Here is a 10,034-nt window from a genome sequence, read left to right on the forward strand (position 1 = left end):
CCCCCTACTACTACCTATGCCTCTATGTTAAGACCGCCACTGATTGCTGGCGAAGGGAGGGTCAAGTCTATTTTGACTATACACTGTAAAACTTTACTGTAAATTTACAGCGAATTTCCTACAGAATTGTACTGTATTTCCATAATACAGTATTCGGCTGTATCTTTTACAGAACAGCTGTAAATATACAGCACATTTCTGTTTTCAACCCGATAAATTCGTAATACAGTATCATACTGTAAAAGCACTGCATTGTGGGATTGATTTCTTTCGCGCTCAATTCAGTTCAAATGTGACGCGAGCAGACAGTAGCTACTACAGGCAAACTTGATTTGTCAGCGGGATTCAACTGAACAGAATAATCATTCCTGTTATCAAGATAAACAGTGTCTGCGAATCTGTGAGCAATTTTTAAGCTTTTGTGAGCTTCGGTTCGTGTTTCAAACATTAGTTGCCTGTGACGCAGCAGAAAATGGGAGACATTAACTTTACATGAAGACGGATGGAAGAATTTGTCATCTGAATAACCTGCGCCTGTGACGATTAGTGGGATTTAGAGTTTGAGAAGATGGAAAATTGTTCAACTGAGTGATACGGTAAGCCAATATATATATATTTTTTTTTTGCGTTCGCATTTCTAACATACGTTGATTTCACGAATGCTTATTTGGTTTGATTTTGCAAACGCGGTTTTCTACCGCGGCCGCGCAAACAATTCACTCTGTTCCACCTGTTTACCAAGTAACGTTAACGTTAACTTCAATATTTCACATAATAGGCAACATATACCATGTTATGCATGACCTGCTTTTGATATATATATATTTCGTTTCAGGCTTTGTAATCTGATGACGGTCCAGTGCTAATGTAAGTACTTTTAAGTAGTGTTACAGTTATAGTCTATGTGGTAAAAAAAAAAATGCTATCAAATGCTGTTTTCAAATGTAGTATTCCTGATTGCCATGCCATGGTCCTACAACTAACAATTCAAAGAGAAGTTAGACGGTGTTATCCTTCAATCAGATAAGTAGAGATTATTCAACAAATCTCATTAATATGTAATATTTTTTATGTTTTGGTTCTGTTGATCATGGCTGTGCTGTCCTTTTTAAAAATTGTTTCAGGAATTTGCAACGCTGATGTCCAGCAATCTACACTTGCCAGAGAGTCCGACTACACCTTATTTCCTGGTATGTAAACATTAAAGGGGTAACTGTTAGTTTAAACCTAAAATGAAAAGCCATCATTTACTCACTCCACTGCAAAATATATTTTTCTTAATTAGTGTTTTTTTCTTGTTTCCAGTCCAGATATATAAAATTCTTACATGAAGAAGCATTTAATAGACAAGTAAAAATTGTCTTGTTTTCTGAAAGAATATGTCAAAATTTTGTGATGCTTAAAACAAGCAAAATAATATGGCAGTGCGTTTTAACGTTCTAACCCTAATCAATTTGAATTTTTAGGTGAAAATTTTAATTTATAGAACTATGACAACTACATCGAACCACAGTGGAACCCACAATAGTTATTTTAATTATTAATATTATTTATTAATTCATTTTATTATTATTTTTTCAATTACAGGTCAATCTCTAAGCAACCAGTGCTGGACATTACGTTTGGAAGGTCAAGGTGTGTGTGGAAAGGATCACAGCCTAACTTCATCATGGCCTGGCAGCGCTGTTTGCCTCCTCCTATAACTTCAGCTTGCAGTACCAGGAAGAGGCAGCACCTTGAGTTTGTTCAGAGGTTAGTCATTAGCATGACAGTATTTATTATGTTGACTACTGGTATGAACAATATGGCCCTGGTTTCCATACTGGGCTTAGCTTAAGCCAGGTCTAGGCCTTAATAAAATTAGGGTATTTAAGCAGCTTTTATAAAAAAACATTACTGGTGTGCATCTTGAGACAAAACAGTGACAGTCACATATTTCAGATATGTCAGTGCAAGTTGTTTTCAGTTGAAGGATTAGTGAAAATTCTGTCATTAATTTTTCACCCTCATGTCGTTCCAAACCTGTAAGACCTTCATTCATCTTCAGAACACAAATGAAGATATTTTTGATGAAATCTGAGAGGTTTCTGAACCAGCCATAGACAGAAACATCTTTGTAACTTTCAAGGCCCAGAAAGCTAGTAAAAACATTGTTTAAATAATCCATGTAACTACAGTGGTGCAACCTTAATATTATGAAGCGATGAGAATACCTTTTGTGCACAAAAAAACCCCAAATAACGACATTATTCAACAATCTCTACTATTTCATGTCATTCTCCTACGCTGTTGACGTAGTGTAAACAGTGTCAAGTCATCTTCATTTATATAGCGCTTTTAATTAGGGCTGGGCGATAAAACGATAACGATATGTATCGCGATAGACACGTAATCAATATCAATAAAAAATGCGTTCGATAAAACGTTCGATAATTTTTTTTTTTCTTCGTCGGAAGAAACCAGAGGTTGCGAAAGCAAATTTGGTTGCATGAACAAAGGCACTCAACTCTCTGGTAACCTTGCAACGTAGGGGGTGACACGCAACAGCCAGTCAGTATGGTTGCGCAATATTGTTGTCTCGTGTTGGATTCTTCAGTAACAGAACCGGCGTGTAGTGATACAGCGATTGTTGATAAAACAGGAAAACCGTAGACTGACCGTAGTCAGACCATGTCGTCTGCAAATTATGCAAGACCATCGTCAGTTTCTCTGTTATTCGCGTGCTTATGAGCTGTTTTAACGTGTGCGTTTCTCAGCGCTGACATGTGAAGCTCACATGCACTCTGTCTACCAGCGCCTGGATACTGGACTATATTTCGAGTCTTATTGTGCTAATACTGTTATATACACACAAGGTTTACATAAACTAGTCGGATATGTCTAAAGTGAAAGCAAACTTGAGAAAATTGAGAGAAAATCTGCTTGTCAAATGCGTGTATATTAGACGCGTCGCGCGCAGCTCTTAAAGAGACAGTAGTAATAGTAAACACGCTGCCGCTTGTCCTTAAAGGGATAGTTCACCCAAAAATAAAAATTCTCTCATTATTTACGCACTCTAATGTTGTTCCAAACCTGTATTAATTTCCTTCTTATATTTTCAAATATTAATATTTTGAAGAATGTGGCTATCCAAACAGTAAACAGAGCTATCCCTTTAATGTTAATAAAACAACAAAATGCAAAGAGAAAATCATTCACTGCTCTTGACTGATAACTTTAATAGTAGCTTTAATAAGTATCAATGTATAATTTATACAGTGAAGTCTGTTTTGTTTTATTTTCATATTTGTTCATTTAATTACTTTCTTCAACGCTACTGTTAAATACACCTACTGTAGCTGAAAACATAAAGCACTGTTTATTTAATCTGTATATTAGGTTGTGTGTACGTGTAATGTGTATCTTTGATCTTAATATTTAATAACAAAGAACATAATGAGAACTTTTTTATCTTCGCCCCTGTCTGCCATTCTTTTTTATTTTACATTTTGTTACCTAAGGCTTTGAGCATTACAGCCAAACTAATGTCCATATTTTAAAAACAGCCACAAAATAGTAAAACCAACATAAAAAAGAATCATGATAAAATCATTAATCGTGATTTTCCTGAAAAAAATCGTAATATTATATGTTTGCCATATCGCCCACCCCTTTATAAAGCATTTCTTACGTATTCTTTAATTTTGCACCTTAATGTTAAGAGATAATTGTTAAGTGTTCATTCAGATTTTAGACTAATTATTTGAGTGAGTGTTTTCCATGGTCGTGTTGACATTTCTGCCTTTATAACTGATGGGATTATAATCAGAAAGTTTAAAATAAAAAAATCTTTAAATGTAATGTATTTGTCTCCTGGACTGGTCCTTATTTTAAATATGTCATAAAAAATATCAATAATTATCGATATCGACCGATATGAAACACTTATATCGTGATACAGTTTTCAGCCATATCGCCCAGCCCTACTTTTAATATAGATTGTTTCAAAGCAGCTTTACAGTGATAATAGGAAATTACAGTAACATAGATTGTTTTGGCTTTACAGCAGCTCTAGAATAAAGTTATTAGATCGACTATTTTTGACTGTCAAAATGTAGGCAGACACAGTTTCCGTGAGTTGTTCAAAATCTTTCTTTTTAGTAAACTCTGTGTACACAAACAATGTTCTCAATGCTGGAGTTCATGTGTAGAGCCCCTGGTGATACTGAGAGCACAGTTTCATGTTGTGTCGAGCCTTCTTAGTGTTTTAAAAAATAGCGATTTTTGATGCTATCATAGTCGTGCCACAAGCACTCCCATTCAAAAGGCAATTTGACCGAAAACGAAAATACGGTCAAACTTAAAAGTGGCGTTTCCATCCTAATTATGCTTTTAAACGAAGGTTTGCCTCGGGTAGATTAACAAAAAGACCCTAGGTTGCATTTTGGTAAGAGTTATCCTTTAATACACTCCGGCCCACTCATCCTCACAAAACAGTGTAGGAGAATGACATGTAAAAGAAGAGATTATTCAACAATGTCGTTATTTTGGGGTTATTTTGCACACAAAAAGTATTCTCGTCACTTCATAATATTAAGGTTGAACCACTGTAGTTATATGTAATATTTACCAATGTTTTTACCACCTTTCTGGGCTTTGACAGTTGCAATGACATTGATGTCAATGGAGGGACAGAAACCTCCCAGATTTCATCAAAAATATCTTAATTTGTGTTCCGAAGATGAACGAAAGTCTTAAGGATGAGCAATAATGACAGAATTTTCATTTTTGGGTGCAAACATGCATTTTAGTCTGGTAAATGTCATGTTTAACATTATCATGTAGTCATGTATGCAATAAACATTGCAAGGCTTGCAATTAAAGTTAAATTATTTCTGTCACAAAGGTTTGGGCTAGATTCTGGCAATGTGTGCTCTATATAAACAGTCTATGGCTGCCTTTCCACTGATACTCTGATGGGACCTGATGAGGGGATGATATTAAAAGTTGTAGAATAAAACTTTAAATCTGGCAACCCCACTTCCAAAAGTTTAGTTAGTTGACAGTGCACATGTAAACAGACACATTGAGTTGATGTATTTTAACCAGGGCAGAAAAAATATCAGTTATTGATCACAACATCCAACATTGCATTTTTTTTCATGTTGTTCAGTTTTATCCAAACAGTTTAGTCGTTAAAACCGATATCTGGTTTTTATTTACACATCCTTTGTGCTGTCTCTCTTTGTCAAAATTTATAAACTCAGTCCATAATATTTCATTGTTTTTTTTTCCTTTCTTTTCTGCCTTTCAGACGATTTCCTGACATCAATCCTGAACGTGGATCAAAAACAAAGAAAGGACAAGTAACTTCAAAGAAAACTGGCCAAGTTGTGCAAAAAAAGAACACTGTAAGCCTACAGGTGTCCTCACTTCTGTGAAACCTTGAAGACTTTGAATTGGGACTTGAAGACTTTGAATTTCGTTTGCACTTGTATGGACTTCAAAACAGAAACAGCAATTCACTGCCATTATAAAGCTTGGAAGAGCCAGGACATTTTTTAATATAACTCCGATTGTATTCGTCTGAAAGAAGAATGTCATGTAGACCTAGGATGACTTGAGGGTGAGTAAATCATGAGCTAATTTAAATTTTTGGGTGAATTATCCCTTTAATTAAGTGCTAAGTGTTACCTGTTTGTTGTTAAGTGTTAAAATTGCATTTTATGTTTAAAAAAAATTCAGCCAACATGTTCACAGAAGGGAATTTTCTGATCTTTGCTTTTAACCAAAATAAATGTTTTTAAACCCAGAAAATGTTGTTTTCTTTTTCATAGTGTGACTACTATACCATTTATTGCTGTAGACAAGTTTAATATTGTAAAATTATGTGGTATATACTGTATTTGGTAATTACAGTGGAGTACTGTAAATGCTGTTTACTGTACTAGTGCTGTAAAAATACAGTATGTGGCTGGCAACCCAGCTGCCAGTATTTTACTGTAAATTTACAGTACAATGTTTTACAGTACAATACTGTAAATGCTGTTTACAGTACTAGTTCTGTAAAAATACAGTATGTGGCTGGCAACCCAGCTGCCAGTATTTTACTGTAATTTTACAGTGAAAAGTTTTACAGTGTAGATCTTAAAACTACTCTGGTAGCCCCTTAAATAAAAAACGAACAATCCCTATAAGTAACTGGATTCAGCTGTTTTTTCAGTGTCAGATGTTGAAAAGGGAAATTGAAAGAAACCCACTTACAATCAATATGAAGAAATAATAAGAAAAAGTATAATAACGTATAACGTGCAATAACGTGCTCTTTATGTGGTTATAGGACTGTGTATATTCCTAATAAGGATGATCAGTGGAAAATATTTATACTTTTCAGTTTCAGTATGTCTTGTTCGTCACTCCAGAGCCGCGCCCAAAAAACGTGAATAACTCCCGAAATAGCTACACTAAACTCCAACAGAGAGACGCTAACTGAGAATCATTGCTTTTCTCAAATATTATCCGCTTAACACAGTAACTAAATTTCCAGCGACCGATTGAGATGCAATTTACCATGGATCGCATATGTTTGTCACATTATTTATAGGCTAAACGTAACACACCTGTCAGACTCAGTTCTCATGCATTCGACGCAGAGATGATGCCTAAAAATAAAACCGAAAGACTTACCATCCGCGAATAATAAGAAAAGGAAGACCAGTAACATTCTCTTCATGTTTTGTTGAACTGTGCAGATTTAGAACGTAATAAAAATTATCAATATTATTCACTGGAGAGCCGCCACACCAAACTAATTGACAAGCGTAAATATAACTCACAAAAAAACAGAGAGACGTTACAACACTTGAGAATCACGACTTTTCTCAAATATGGGAAGACGCTTTAAAAGGACGCAGTAAATTCACCTCGAGTAGACGAGATGGACTGGCTGCTGTTGTTACTGATGCGTCCAGTAGGGGGATACAATGCGAAATAACACCATTAAATCGATGCTCGAAACTTAAACATATTTATAACCGCCCCGTCCATTGACCAATTTTGTGTTTTTTGTTTAAATATAAACGTTACAGATCTGCACTTCTCTGGTAGCCCCTTAAAAAAACGAACTAGCCAACTGGATTCAGCTGTTTTTTCAGTGTCAGTCAGTACCCATGCATTTGTCGCACTGCTGATGTTGAAAAGGGAAACTGAAAGAAACCCACTTACAATCAATAAGAAGAAATAATAAGAAAATTAAAAACAACAACGTGCTCAGTAGGTAGTTATATGACTGTATATAGGCTATTCCTAATAAAGATGATCAGTGGAAAATATTTTACTGTTCAGTTTCAGTAAGTCTTGTGTTCGTCACTCTACTGGACTGAGATAGGCGCCCTAAAAGCGTGAATAACTCACGAAATAGCTACACTAAACTCCAACAGAGAGACCTTATACAGATGAGAATCATTGCTTTTCTCAAATATTATCCGCTTAACACAGTAACTCCATGTGTAGGCCTACAATGTGAATAATTTTGCACAATTTCCAGCAATCGATGGCGACCGATTGAGATGCAATTTACCATGGATCACATATATGTTTGTCACATTATTTATAGGCTAAATGTAGTCAATCTTAGTTCTCATGCATTCGACGCAGAGATATGCCTAAAAATAAAACCGAAAGACTTTCCGCGAATAATAAGAAAAGGGAGACCAGTAACATTCTCTTCATGTTTTGTAGAACTGTGCAGATTTAGAACGTAATAAAAATGATCAGTGGAGATTATTCACTGGAGAGCCGCCACACCAAACTAATTGACAAGCGTAAATATACTAACTCACAAAAAACAAAACAAACAAAAAAACACTAAACTCTAACAGAGAGACGTTACAACACTTGAGAATCACGAGTTTTCTCAAATATGAGAAGACGCTTTAAAAGGACGCAGTAAATTCACCCCTACGAGTAGACGATCTGGACTGGCTGCAACTGCACATTTGCTCTATATAGGGAGGCTGCAGACCTGCCGGTATACGGCTCCAATTTTACGCCCCTGTTGTTACTGATGCGTCCAGTAGGGGGATACAATGCGAAATAATCGATGCTCGAAACTTAAACATATTAATAACCGCCCCGTCCATTGACCAATTTTGTGTTTTTTGTTTTATAAACGTTACAGATCTGCACTCCTTTGGTAGCCCCTTAAAAAAAAAAAAAAAAAAAAAAAACGAACAGTCCCTAAGTAGCCTACCTGGATTCAGCTGTTTTTTCAGTGTCAGTCAATGCATTTGTCGCACTGCTTATGTTGAAAAGGGAAACTGAAAGAAACCCACTTACAATCAATAAGAAGAAATAATAAGAAAATTAAAAACAACAACGTGCTCAGTAGGTAGTTATATGACTGTATATATTCCTAATAAAGATGATCAGTGGAAAATATTTAAACTGTTCAGTTTCAGTAGGCCTAAGTCTTGTGTTCGCCACTCTACTGAACTGAGATAGGCGCCCTAAAAGCGTGAATAACTCACGAAATAGCTACACTAAACTCCAACAGAGAGACGTTAAACAGATGAGAATCATTGCTTTTCTCAAATATTATCCGCTTAACACAGTAACTCCATGTGTAGGCCTACAATGTGAATAATTTTGCACAATTTCCAGCAATCGATGGCGACCGATTGAGATGCAATTTACCATGGATCACATATATGTTTGTCACATTATTTATAGGCTAAATGTAGTCAATCTTAGTTCTCATGCATTCGACGCAGAGATGATGCCTAAAAATAAAACCGAAAGACTTACCTTCCGCGAATAATAAGAAAAGGGAGACCAGTAACATTCTCTTCATGTTTTGTAGAACTGTGCAGATTTAGAACGTAATAAAAATGATCAGTGGATATTATTCACTGGAGAGCCGCCACACCAAACTAATTGACAAGCGTAAATATACTAACTCACAAAAAAAAAAAAAAAAAAAAACACTAAACTCTAACAGAGAGACGTTACAACACTTGAGAATCACGAGTTTTCTCAAATATGGGAAGACGCTTTAAAAGGACGCAGTAAATTCACCCCTACGAGTAGACGAGATGGACTGACAGCAACTCTAGCCTATCTGGGGAGGCAGCAGACCTGGAGCCGGTAGATATACGCTGTTGTTACTGATGCGTCCAGTAGGGGGATACACTGCGAAATAACACCATTACAGTTTTTTTTCGATTGCTAAACAACAGTGAGCACAACTGGAGCTACATGTGCAAAACTCTAACTACAGTCTGCACTACCAACAGTCACCTGAGCTAAACAGTTCACATCACCTGCAAAACTCATTCCAAGCAACACAACTCTTAACACATGGCTCAAAACAGGCTCAGTGCAGCCAAACACTATGCACAACCCTCACTGAGATAACACACACTGTCACTCAGAACACACTGAGAGTAAAAACAGCATCAAACACCAATACAGAAAATACAAACTTTTCATCTTTACAGTTTGAACAATTTCAGTGACTTCATACAAAGTAATATTTTCTTCAAAGAAAATGTGACATTCTTTCACATGATTTATTTAATTTTTTAGAACATAACAATTCTTCAAGGTAAATGAAAATGAGCAGTTTGCTTCAATAGTCTGTAGTAATTTACGGAATTACAGTAATGAGAAAAAAAAGGTAGAAACTAAAAGTACATAGGCTACTGTAATTCGAACAAATAATTGAGGGGCTAATCCTGCCTCTCTCTAGCATCAGGCCACAGGTTTCATCAACATCACATCTAATATTCTCTCTTGCCATGCACCTGGGGAAGAACCCTCTGGAGTGCCTTATCCATCCCTGGCAGTCGTGTCCTCACATCCGGCACGCATGGCTTCCAAAAGAGACATTTGTTCATGTGGGTGGTGACCAAACACTTTCCACCTCCACCCATACAGAAAAAAAAAATATATATATTGAAATATATTTTACGTAAAGTGTCGAAAATATATGTGGCATATATTCCAAATACATTGAAATATATTTGCATTGTTGGTCACTTATATTTATCATTTTG

General features: G+C 35.9%; 1 long non-coding RNA gene across 1 annotated transcript; it reads left to right on the forward strand.

The window, feature by feature from the left end:
• Nucleotides 1-283: 283 nt before the first annotated feature.
• On the forward strand, nt 284-5,790 carry LOC311296211. Its single transcript, XR_014628526.1, has 5 exons — nt 284-596; nt 836-867; nt 949-1,190; nt 1,588-1,752; nt 5,294-5,790. It is a non-coding gene; the product is annotated as an uncharacterized lncRNA (long non-coding RNA).
• The last annotated feature ends 4,244 nt before the right edge of the window (nt 5,791-10,034 follow it).

This window comes from Rutilus rutilus (genome assembly GCF_951802725.1).
Source record: "Rutilus rutilus genome assembly, chromosome: 8".
NCBI classification, from domain to species: domain Eukaryota; kingdom Metazoa; phylum Chordata; class Actinopteri; order Cypriniformes; family Leuciscidae; genus Rutilus; species Rutilus rutilus.